The sequence below is a fragment of the Octopus sinensis genome, unplaced genomic scaffold, assembly GCF_006345805.1.
Source record: "Octopus sinensis unplaced genomic scaffold, ASM634580v1 Contig20058, whole genome shotgun sequence".
NCBI lineage: Eukaryota > Metazoa > Mollusca > Cephalopoda > Octopoda > Octopodidae > Octopus > Octopus sinensis.
The window spans coordinates 26,733-36,901 of NW_021836851.1; the positions used below are offsets into that span (position 1 = coordinate 26,733).

The window sequence follows — 10,169 nt, forward strand, 5'->3', positions numbered from 1 at the left end:
ATAATTGATAGCCATCACAGCAAAAGTGTAAATACACGCGTAGATTAAAACTACGTATTTATTAATAAAATATAATTTTTTTCCTTTACTCTTTGTAGGATTGGCCCCATAGAGGATATTTCTCCCATTTTTACGACATTCAAATAATGATATCCATCTCACCTTTCCATAGGCTTATAAAACGGAAGATGGTGTAGATTGGACGCAGATTTTGAGGTTTTATCGCCAACTCGAAAATTTCACAAAATTTTTAGACTGTTTTCGGCTTTATACGACGCACAGCGTGTTGGAGGCTTTCGTTCAACCTCTTTACAATACTCTTTACAAAAGCGGCTATATTGGTACGGCAATTAAAAAACGAAATTACTCTTATCGAATTGGAAATCCTTTCTTGGAACCGCCTGAAATACGAAATTACTTTCTTATCGAGAATGTCGCTTTTCTCCGGAGCAATAAGAGTTAGCGGAAAGTTTTCGTTTTTCTCGAAGGATCCGATGGAAGCGGGAGGTTAAAGTTTGTCCAAACAGACAGTAAGTAGGGGTACGAAGCCGACAAGGAGAGACCAGGGTACCCACGTGTTTGAGGCATTAGCGTCGTTAATAAAAGCGGACAAGAATTTGGATAGATGGAAATTTGGGGATGCTGCAAAGAATTTTTCAATAAGCGACAGTATTTGGAGAGTTTGACACAAAAGGCGTCCTGGATCGACGAGGACCGGATGTTTTGGGAGGGTAGGATGGAAAATATTGACAAGAAGTGGATCTCAGAATTCGGATGCCGCCGTGTGGAGCCGAGGCTGCTTCCTTCTTGTGTTAATTCATGGGACTTGTTGAAATTCAACTATTTGAACATGAGTAACTGGAATTGGTTATGTTTTAAGCTTATCAACAAATCTAAAGTAAACATCCGATTTATCTTTACTATTTTGAACATTTGTAGCTATTTTTGAAAATTCTTACTCATATTATATACAGAATGACACAATCCCCATTTATCAAATTAAAATCTCATCCGTAATTTGGAATATTAACAATTCAATCATCAAAGGTAAATTCAGAAAGTCAATTGTAATTCAAAACTGATTTAAACAAAATTTATAATAAAAAAGTTATTTAAAAGTAGATGTTTTCCCCTTGGTAAACTTTTTCTTGGAACGAATTTTCTCAAAAATCTAAATATCTATACACAAATACGTAACAACCCCCTTAGTCTTTTTCCGAGGGTTTAGTTTCCCATCTTTCTTGCCTAAAAATATAATACAGCCACCAGAACCTTTATTTTCATGAACTGAAGTTTCTCTGACCTTACTTTGATAATCAAACGGTGTGAAATGATCTGTTTTCTTAATCTACCAAATAAGACTACAAAAATGCCTTTTTGGGTAAAAAATTCTTAGCCTCGATGGGATTCACCACGAGTTTCTTGTCACGTTTTCCGGAAAATGAATAATAGGACTGCGTCCTGACCTCATTTGATGGATTAAACTCTTCATTAGTGATATTATCCTCCTGGACGACCATCTTTTCTTCTGACTTGATAATATTTTCCTTGAATTTCCACTTTGACAAAGACTATTGATTCATATTTAAAAATAAACCTGTAAAAGACAATGTGTCGCCATTAAATCCTTAATCTTTGATTTTGAATAAATCTAATGGGAGATGAAGTAATTAAACCCACATGATATAATCCTATCCTACTCAATTCTGTCCCATCCAACGATTTCATCAATTGAGACCCAATACGAGACTACAAGTATACAATTAAACCAGATTACACCTTTAATGTATCTGTGACCTTTTTAGTAGGATTCACCCTGTAAGCATCGCTCGCAAATAAGCCAGAAATATTCTTCCGATCAACTAATTAGTTAGTCAAAAAAGTAAAACAAACCGTATAACTCATTTTTAGCCCAATTATTGTCGGTCCCCGTAAAATCGTGTAAATGAACAAAAGAAGTCACTTCTGTTTTGACACTCGGAATATTCGGTTGAGTAGACATCTTAAACTCAGAATAAACCTCGTTTAAAAAATTGTCAATCTAACATCATTTAAATCAAAATTATACAGCTTCGTCAGTAAGCGTTGAAGCCTTTACAAAAAATGAGAATATCTCTTCATGATATATACGAATGAGTGGAGGGAGAGGATTACAACAGGCTGTAATGCCTTCTCGGTCATTCGGCATTTTAAGACACAGTTCAAGCAGCATATTGGCTGACATTACATAAGCTTCGCTCTCGTCCTCTAAGCGGGCTATTCGATCTCGCCACTCATGTAACAAAATCAACGCATATTTTTGACGGGAATTTAATTCCAAAGAATTATTGATCAGCTTTAAAGAATCTAAATGGGAGAATTCTTTCTTTTTATAAACCTAATGAACTATTTAACTGGGGAATCTCACCTTAAGGCACAGCTGAGTACTTTTTTGGTAAACTTTATACAAGAGAGCATCATTTCCATTATTAATGAGTTCATTCTTCATGTTGTCGTATATATAAAGTAAATAATGTGTATCTTGCGACGCATATTTGAGCATATCTTTGGGAAGAGGTCTTAGAAATGAATGATTTGCCACAACCTTACACGCCAATCGGCTAGTTGGTAGCCTTTGTTGCAGGGTATTCCAATAAATCTGTATAAAAGATAGGCTAATGAAAAGCGTGGATATCCCAATGTTCGTGCTGCCTGTCCCGTGTCAAACATGTTAACAACATAAACTGAAAAATCCTTTTGTAGCCAAATAATATCCGAATCTGACCCATGGAAAACCTTTAATATTAAAAAATCAAATCAAAAATAAATATTAAATAACAATTACTTTAAGAATGTTGGGATCAGTGAACACTTTATTAAGGACATTTAGTTCATGACGGAGTGAAAGTGCGTCGATTACGTAGTTTGACTGTCGAGTAGATATCTGTATAAGACAGGTAAATCCTTGAAATGATCGATACGAATGATGCTATTACTAATTATGGCAACTGGTGTACCTCTAAATCAACAGAAAATTCCGTCGTAGTAGAAAGAATATCAATTAATTGATTCAATTGTTCGATTTTGTCTATAAAAATAATTTGTTCGTCGTCAAATGAAGTATAATTCTAGAATATAATTATGATGGAACCTGAGGTTGGAGTCTTTCTAGCTGTCTTTTCGGTACGTTGAACTGCAAAATTTCGTATTTGTAAGGATGGTCATAAAATTCAGTTTCATCTACCAATATTATTAAAAAAATATTAAAGAATTTAAATCAAACAAAAATATACCATCATGCCTTAAGGAGTTATACTTGAAGGTGATTTTGGCAACAAATTTTGATCCTCTTGAATTGTCAAGTTCATCACGAAAGTACATCTGTGGCCTGACGACATTTTTAGCAGTGAGCAAAGTGAACTATACAGATTTGATAAATAAAATTACTTTTTTGTCTGAATTTAGATTATTGTCAACAACGACTAGAGTTTCGGGTTTTTTGAGTCCACATTCCTCATCAAATGAATTATTCTGTTTAAAATAACACAATTTTTGTTATACCACACGCTCCAGAATAATATCGTTGATGTCGACTAGTTTTTCCATGCTGTCACTTATATCAGTAAGACTATCCTTTGAAAAAATGTCGAGTCGAATCATCGAATGGCGAAGAAGCTTCGAAATTCTACATCGGTTTATATTTGTATAAAATAACAATTTTGTTATCTTTTTTTCTTCGATCTCCATTAAATCCTTAAATTGGGGAAATAGAGAACAGTAATCGTCATAATCATCTGAATTTTGAGGGAGATTATTCACAGATTGAATACTTTTGCATAAATTATTTATTAAAATCTATTTTTTAAAATTAAAAATCGTTTACTTTTTCAAAAGATCCCCATTCAGATAAATATTCATCGACTTTAGATGGTCGTTTCATATCCATTAAATTAATAGCACCACACTATAAATATCGTGCTTTAATAATATTTATTTAAATATTTATTAAATAAAATTAATTATATTTATATAATATTTAATTATCACTAAACATTTTTATTATTTGAGAATATTCATTTACTGTATTCATAAAAGAAACTAATGCTTCAATTGAAGCAATGTCGGACGGGAAAATTATACATCAGAACAAAACCCAGAAGATTCTAAGAGTTATCTTCAACACCTTTCTAACTTTTTCAAGCCACATCGAAATTTAGTTATGGCGGGTAGAAAAAAAGTTAACTTCCTGAAGGTATTCCTGGGGAACGCAGGAGAATATAAAAGCCTAAATGGTATAAATAACATATATTCAATACTTGGAACCTAAGGTCGGCTTTGACACAATTCCATCCTATGTCAAGAAAATTGGAATAATTATTACTTTTCTTCATAGATGATCGACAGTTCATTTGCAAACAGGTCGTATTTGTGAAATTTCTCCACTTCAACTTGCTTTAAACGATCTTGTGAAGTAATGCCAACTTCGATTAAATTTATTTATTTTTTCCTCTTGTCATACACAAAAATCTCAGGTTTACTGAATTGGACTTTCGTTTCAGTCATAAATTGTGACTTTTGGTTGCCCTAGTCATAATTGACGTGACAGGTCTAATTTCGACATTTTGGATCGACATTATTGACACAATAGAATGTCCCTTCAATCTCCTGCTTCGTTTAATTCCATACATTCGACATAATTTAAGATATATAAACTTAGCCACTTCTTTAAATAAATTGACAATAATATAGTCGGAATTTTAAAGAAAACATTTATTAGTTGCAACCTCACAATATGAAAATGTCATTCTTATTTTGATTGGGAACATTATTGAATAACATTTATATATCTCAAAGTTATAAAATGCAAAACAACATTGTATATGAACCAAAAAAATTTTAGAAAACCAATTCTTAGAAAACTAAATCAAAGTAAAAAAGATCAGACTTTCGGGTCATAAGGATAAAATGATTTGTGATCGATGGGACAATTGTATACGAATGTAATGCCCATTTTACGAGATTTTTAGTAATCTCTTTTCTCAATTAATGGGCCAGCTGTTTCCAAGAGTTTTGTCAAAAGAAATGATGTACACAGGGGACACAAAATAAGAAAAAACGTATGAAACTTCTTTTGTGTTTCAGTTACACGGGAGAAAAATATAAACCGCTTATAATCGTGCCTACGAAGTTAGCAAGAGTATCAAAAAGCGTGAATCTGAAAAAAAATCGGCATTGAATATGATGTTTTGTGCAAAGCCTGGATGACAAAAAATTAATTGACAATGCAACTTGTCATGCTATTTCTGGAAAACTTTCAGACGTCAGCGTAATGTTTTTCCCAAAAAATACAACCTCCTTAATTCAGGCATGTGACCAAAGGATAATAAAGGCATTTGAGAATTATTTCAAAAACTGGATGATGAAAACGATTATCTATAATGAAAATCTTGCACCACAAATAGACGAAGCAATAGTGGGAATCACACTATTGGATGCTATTTCATGTGCAAAATTGGCATGAGACGAGATTACAAACACTTCAATACAACATTCAATACAAACACTTTAAGCTTTAGAATATGACTGTCGAGAAAAAGAAAACGCTGGAGAAAGTCTAATTGTTTCGGATATTGTGTAAAATGCTATTTATTAGAGTTTGTGGGATGATAACAGTAGTGATGAAGAGGGCTATAAAAAAACAATTTCCGGAACATTTTGGTGATCAACAAGTTATAAACAATGCAGATTGCGGATTCAAAATGCTGGTAAATTAAGCAAGAGACTCCAGAAAATGTATTTGATCTATCCACATTCAAAACAAATACAGTAAACTCTCTAATCCCCACATATCGGTCAGGAACCAAAATGATGGATTCGAAAGGGTTTTTATCGATTTTCTAAATTATTTTCCTATAAACACATGAAAAATTAATTTTTTGTAAATGTGGGGGATTCGAAAGAGTTTACATTATTATTAGTTAGATGCGAAAAAAACAAAACACTCGATTAAAATTTACTAATTTTTTTATTAAAAAATAAAAATTAGAGTTATCTGTCTTGGTTATATTACAAAGGTAGGATATTGAACAGGAGAGTTCGAAATTTAAAAAAATTAAGGAAACTCTCTTGGTACTCTAATTTTATATGTGTTTCTAATAAATAAATCAAATGAGCCACATATCTTAATTTAGACTTTTAACACATGAAACTTTTTTACGAACACCAGCTCTCCTGAGAAAAATTTTGGAGAGATGCCTCGATTATTATTTCGCCTTTATACCCAGCTTTAATAATCGATTTGCACGTCAGAACCGCGATAGATTTCTACCGTTGTTTCAACTTCCTTCATCTTAACCAGATATTGTTCGGCATCTTTTGGTTCTTAAAGCATTAGCGAACACTCCCTGGTAAACTGTAATTACAGTTAGAAGCGTATGTTGCAGGTTTAATACCTTCACCTCAAGTTACTTTTATTTCGCAGCATGAAATAACTTCATTAGACTTTTTAATATAGTAATCTTCTTGGTCCGTGTTTTAAGACAGGTAGGATCGATCACTCATGCATGTCAATTATTTAAAGGCTAATCCTCCGTACTCAACAACAAGCGGCTAGAGTTATTACCCTAACAATAAACAGGGTACACAGCCATGAAAAAACTAGCAACTATACTATTTTCAGTTCAATTTTAACACTTTTTTCATTAATTTTGACACTGCAGTAAGCAATATTGACATTTTTTACATCAATTTTGATAATACAATATTTAATTTTTACATTTTGAGATCAATTTTGACAAACATTTGTATAAAGAGCACACATATAGTTAGAACACTCATTACAGCTGCTTTGTTTTTTTTAGTATAATTTTTTTTTTGCAAAATAACAAGAAAAATAGAGAAGTTAACTAATTTAGATGCTTTGTTAATTATAAAAGTGCTCAAAAGGGCAAATTTTTATTAACTTATTAAATTTCGCAAATAACAAGCTATTTACAGATGAAAAATTTATTACAGAATGCATGGTTGATGCAGACAGTATGTCCTGACTTTTAGTCAAATTTGAAGCTATTTCCATTTTACGAAGAACAATTGTGGATTACTGCAAGAAAAAAATTATTTGACAGTATCGTTGACTGCCTAACCACATCTGGGTTTGTACTGGATCGCCAGGAAAGTATTAAAATCGATGACACTTCTTAACTTATTAATTATCATAACGGCCTTTCTAAATGATTAAATGATGAAATCACAGATTTTCTACTATTTTTTCGTTGTATTAATCAAGAAAGCCTTTCAAAAAGTTGTATTTCTTTAGTTTAAAAGACATTTCTCACCACCTTAAAAGTAAATTGAAAATAAAGAATGCGTTCCTGATTTTTCATTGTATTGTTTGCATCAACATATATGAGCAAACTTTATTCCTCAAGAAAGTTAACCAGAATATGAAAAGATAACTTTACAGACTTAAATCTTTCGCCAATCAACAAACCTATTTTAACACCTGATTTTGACAGACAGTCTCACCATTCTCATTCATATTTTTTATAAATAGGCACTTTTAAGTATCATTGATTTACATGTATATAAATTGTATTTAAATTACCGTTTTTACAGGATTTAGGGATTGACATCAAATTTTGTGTTCATTAAAAAAAGTTTTAGATGTACTTACTTTGCTCTCAATTCTACAGATTCTAATAAAAATAAAAGGTTCCTCAAATCAACGGATTTTTCCGCTGAATGTTTGACTTTTGTTATAATAAAAATGTCTTTTATACTCGTGGTTTTATCTGCTGCCTGATTAAAAGGACAAGTTTCTTGTAACTATCTTAACTAAAAAGAAAATATTCAAAAATTAAATAAAGACAATAAATAGTCCAGATATTTAATCAAAAATCAGTTAAATTTAACTATAAGATTTAAAATTTTACAAACGAAAAACATATTCCAAGAAACTATAAATATTAATAATAAAATATAAACCGTGACTAAACAAACACTCCCACTGACTGCCGTTAATGGAATTTTGTTTTCTTCGATTAATGATATTATTTTATGCACGCATCCCTAAAATACATTAAAAAGTAGAAAACAGTTTCATAAATGTTAATTTTAAAAAGATTTTCAGAAATATAACAACTTGATGTAATATTTCCATTATAATCGTCAGGGGAATAAGCACCGCAGCATTGGAAGGTTTTTTGCCAAAAGTCGACTTCTGGACTGGTTTCTTCATAATTTTTAATGACCCATAAAAACCCACTTTTAAATTTTTCAACACACTAAAAATAACTATTAACACATACGCTAGATGTGTGAAAATAAAATAAGGACAGGATAGTTAAGACGAATCCACAAACGAAAAAAAGAATGATAACATACTATAGTAATTTATTAGAAAAATTAGTCTACAATTATTCTGCAAAAAAGACGCTTTTTTGTTTTCAGTGATAAAATTCCACATATTAATCCAATAAAAATCATTACAGCAATAATTATATAAAAAATCCCTGAATATTGAATAGTTTTTATCGACGGATTTCCCAGATTGAGATAGTTCCGGAGAACCATGGCTCCAGCATAGACAAAAATTTCTGTAATTAACTATAAAAATAAAAATTAATCATATTTTTATACAAAAAGAAGTATTACGTTCAACCAAGTAAAAAGGGGACGTATAACATTCATTTGAATTGTGTTTTAATCAATTTCCGTTGATTCATAATTAATAAATAACGATTTGTATAATTGCTAAAAATGGAGATTTTATCTTGTCGTTGAAAGCTATTTTTAGAAACAAATGTGTTAAATTTTTGATTAAACTAACACAATTTAAGCCATTTTTCCAACTCTCATGACAGTTTCTGAACACGCGTTAATTTACTCGTTAACAATAAACAATCCAAACCGGCTGATTTACTCAATGGTACGATTAAGATCTTCAACTTCTTATTGAGATACAAATCTGCGTCTAAAGCACGAATAACATTACCGAAGTATAAAAACTTAATCTTGGAGTTATGCAGCTCCGAAATTGTCAGAGCTTACATGAAGGAAATATGTACTTTAAATACATTCAGCAAAGGCAGGCATAAACATGCCTTATTATCTTGGAGAAAATACTAAATACTCAGTTCTTGGCCGTAAGCGATTGTGCAAAGAACTTTTTGATGCGACTTAGCCTTGTTCTTCAGTAAGAATGCTAAATTTTTCTCTCCATATTAATACTCCAATTGGAATTTTCATAATTTTTCATACTCAGTATTTGATAGAACATAGCATAGACTTTTGTTGGTCCATTGAGTTACGTGTATAGTCATTGATATACCTATCTAACACACGATTAAAACACTTTATTAAGGAAAGGTCGCAGTATAGCCAACGATTTCAATCACTCCCTGAAGTTAAATGTTTTTTACATTTAGAAAGAGTTGACTATCATCCTCGAAATTAAACGTATAATTCATTTAATTATCCGAATAACAAGATTTGAAGGATTCCCATTCGTAGTCGTTGAATTATCGCTATTGTTTTTTTGCTAATTAAATATTAATAAAATGTACAACCAACATTATTTAATATCAAAGACGAGGAAACGAAGTCTTGATGGTCCTAGTGCGCCTGAGGTTTCGACAGACACTAATTCGAAGATGAATATGTCTGGAAGAGCTTATTTACTAGCTTATATATCAAACATTAGGAATCGCCAGCAAGGCCGCGACTCAATTCCTTACTGACATTGGTAGAAAAATTTCCTCGAAAATAAACTGCCAGAGGGAGACAAGCTAGCTCTTTCAGCGAATCTCGGTCGCCGTACCCAGCTGAAACTGCCATTCAATACACAGTGCGATGTCGTTGAGCTGACCCTTTGGTTCTTGACGACTCTTTCAGCCACCTACCCTAGTTAGTATCTATCTTTTTTCTTTAAATAAATTATCAACATGAAAAAAAAATATCAAAATCAAGATTCGAAATCGTGTTTTGCCTTCTGATGTTGAAAACCTTTTTAAAAAACAAAAAATACCAGCAGTGGGATTCGAACCCACGCACATTACTGTAATACCACCTTAAGCTACCGCCTTAACCGCTCGGCCATGCTGGCGTCTATCGTGTATCGTCTATCTAGAAATTCTATTATGATCAGCCACTCTCCTATGTACTTAATTAAGGTTAGGGGTATACTTTTTCTA

At 31.9% G+C, this 10,169-nt stretch overlaps 1 non-coding gene across 1 annotated transcript; it reads right to left on the reverse strand.

The window, feature by feature from the left end:
* Positions 1 to 10,000: 10,000 nt before the first annotated feature.
* On the reverse strand, positions 10,001 to 10,081 carry Trnal-aag. The gene has a single exon. It is a non-coding gene; the product is annotated as a tRNA-Leu (tRNA).
* Positions 10,082 to 10,169: the final 88 nt, after the last annotated feature.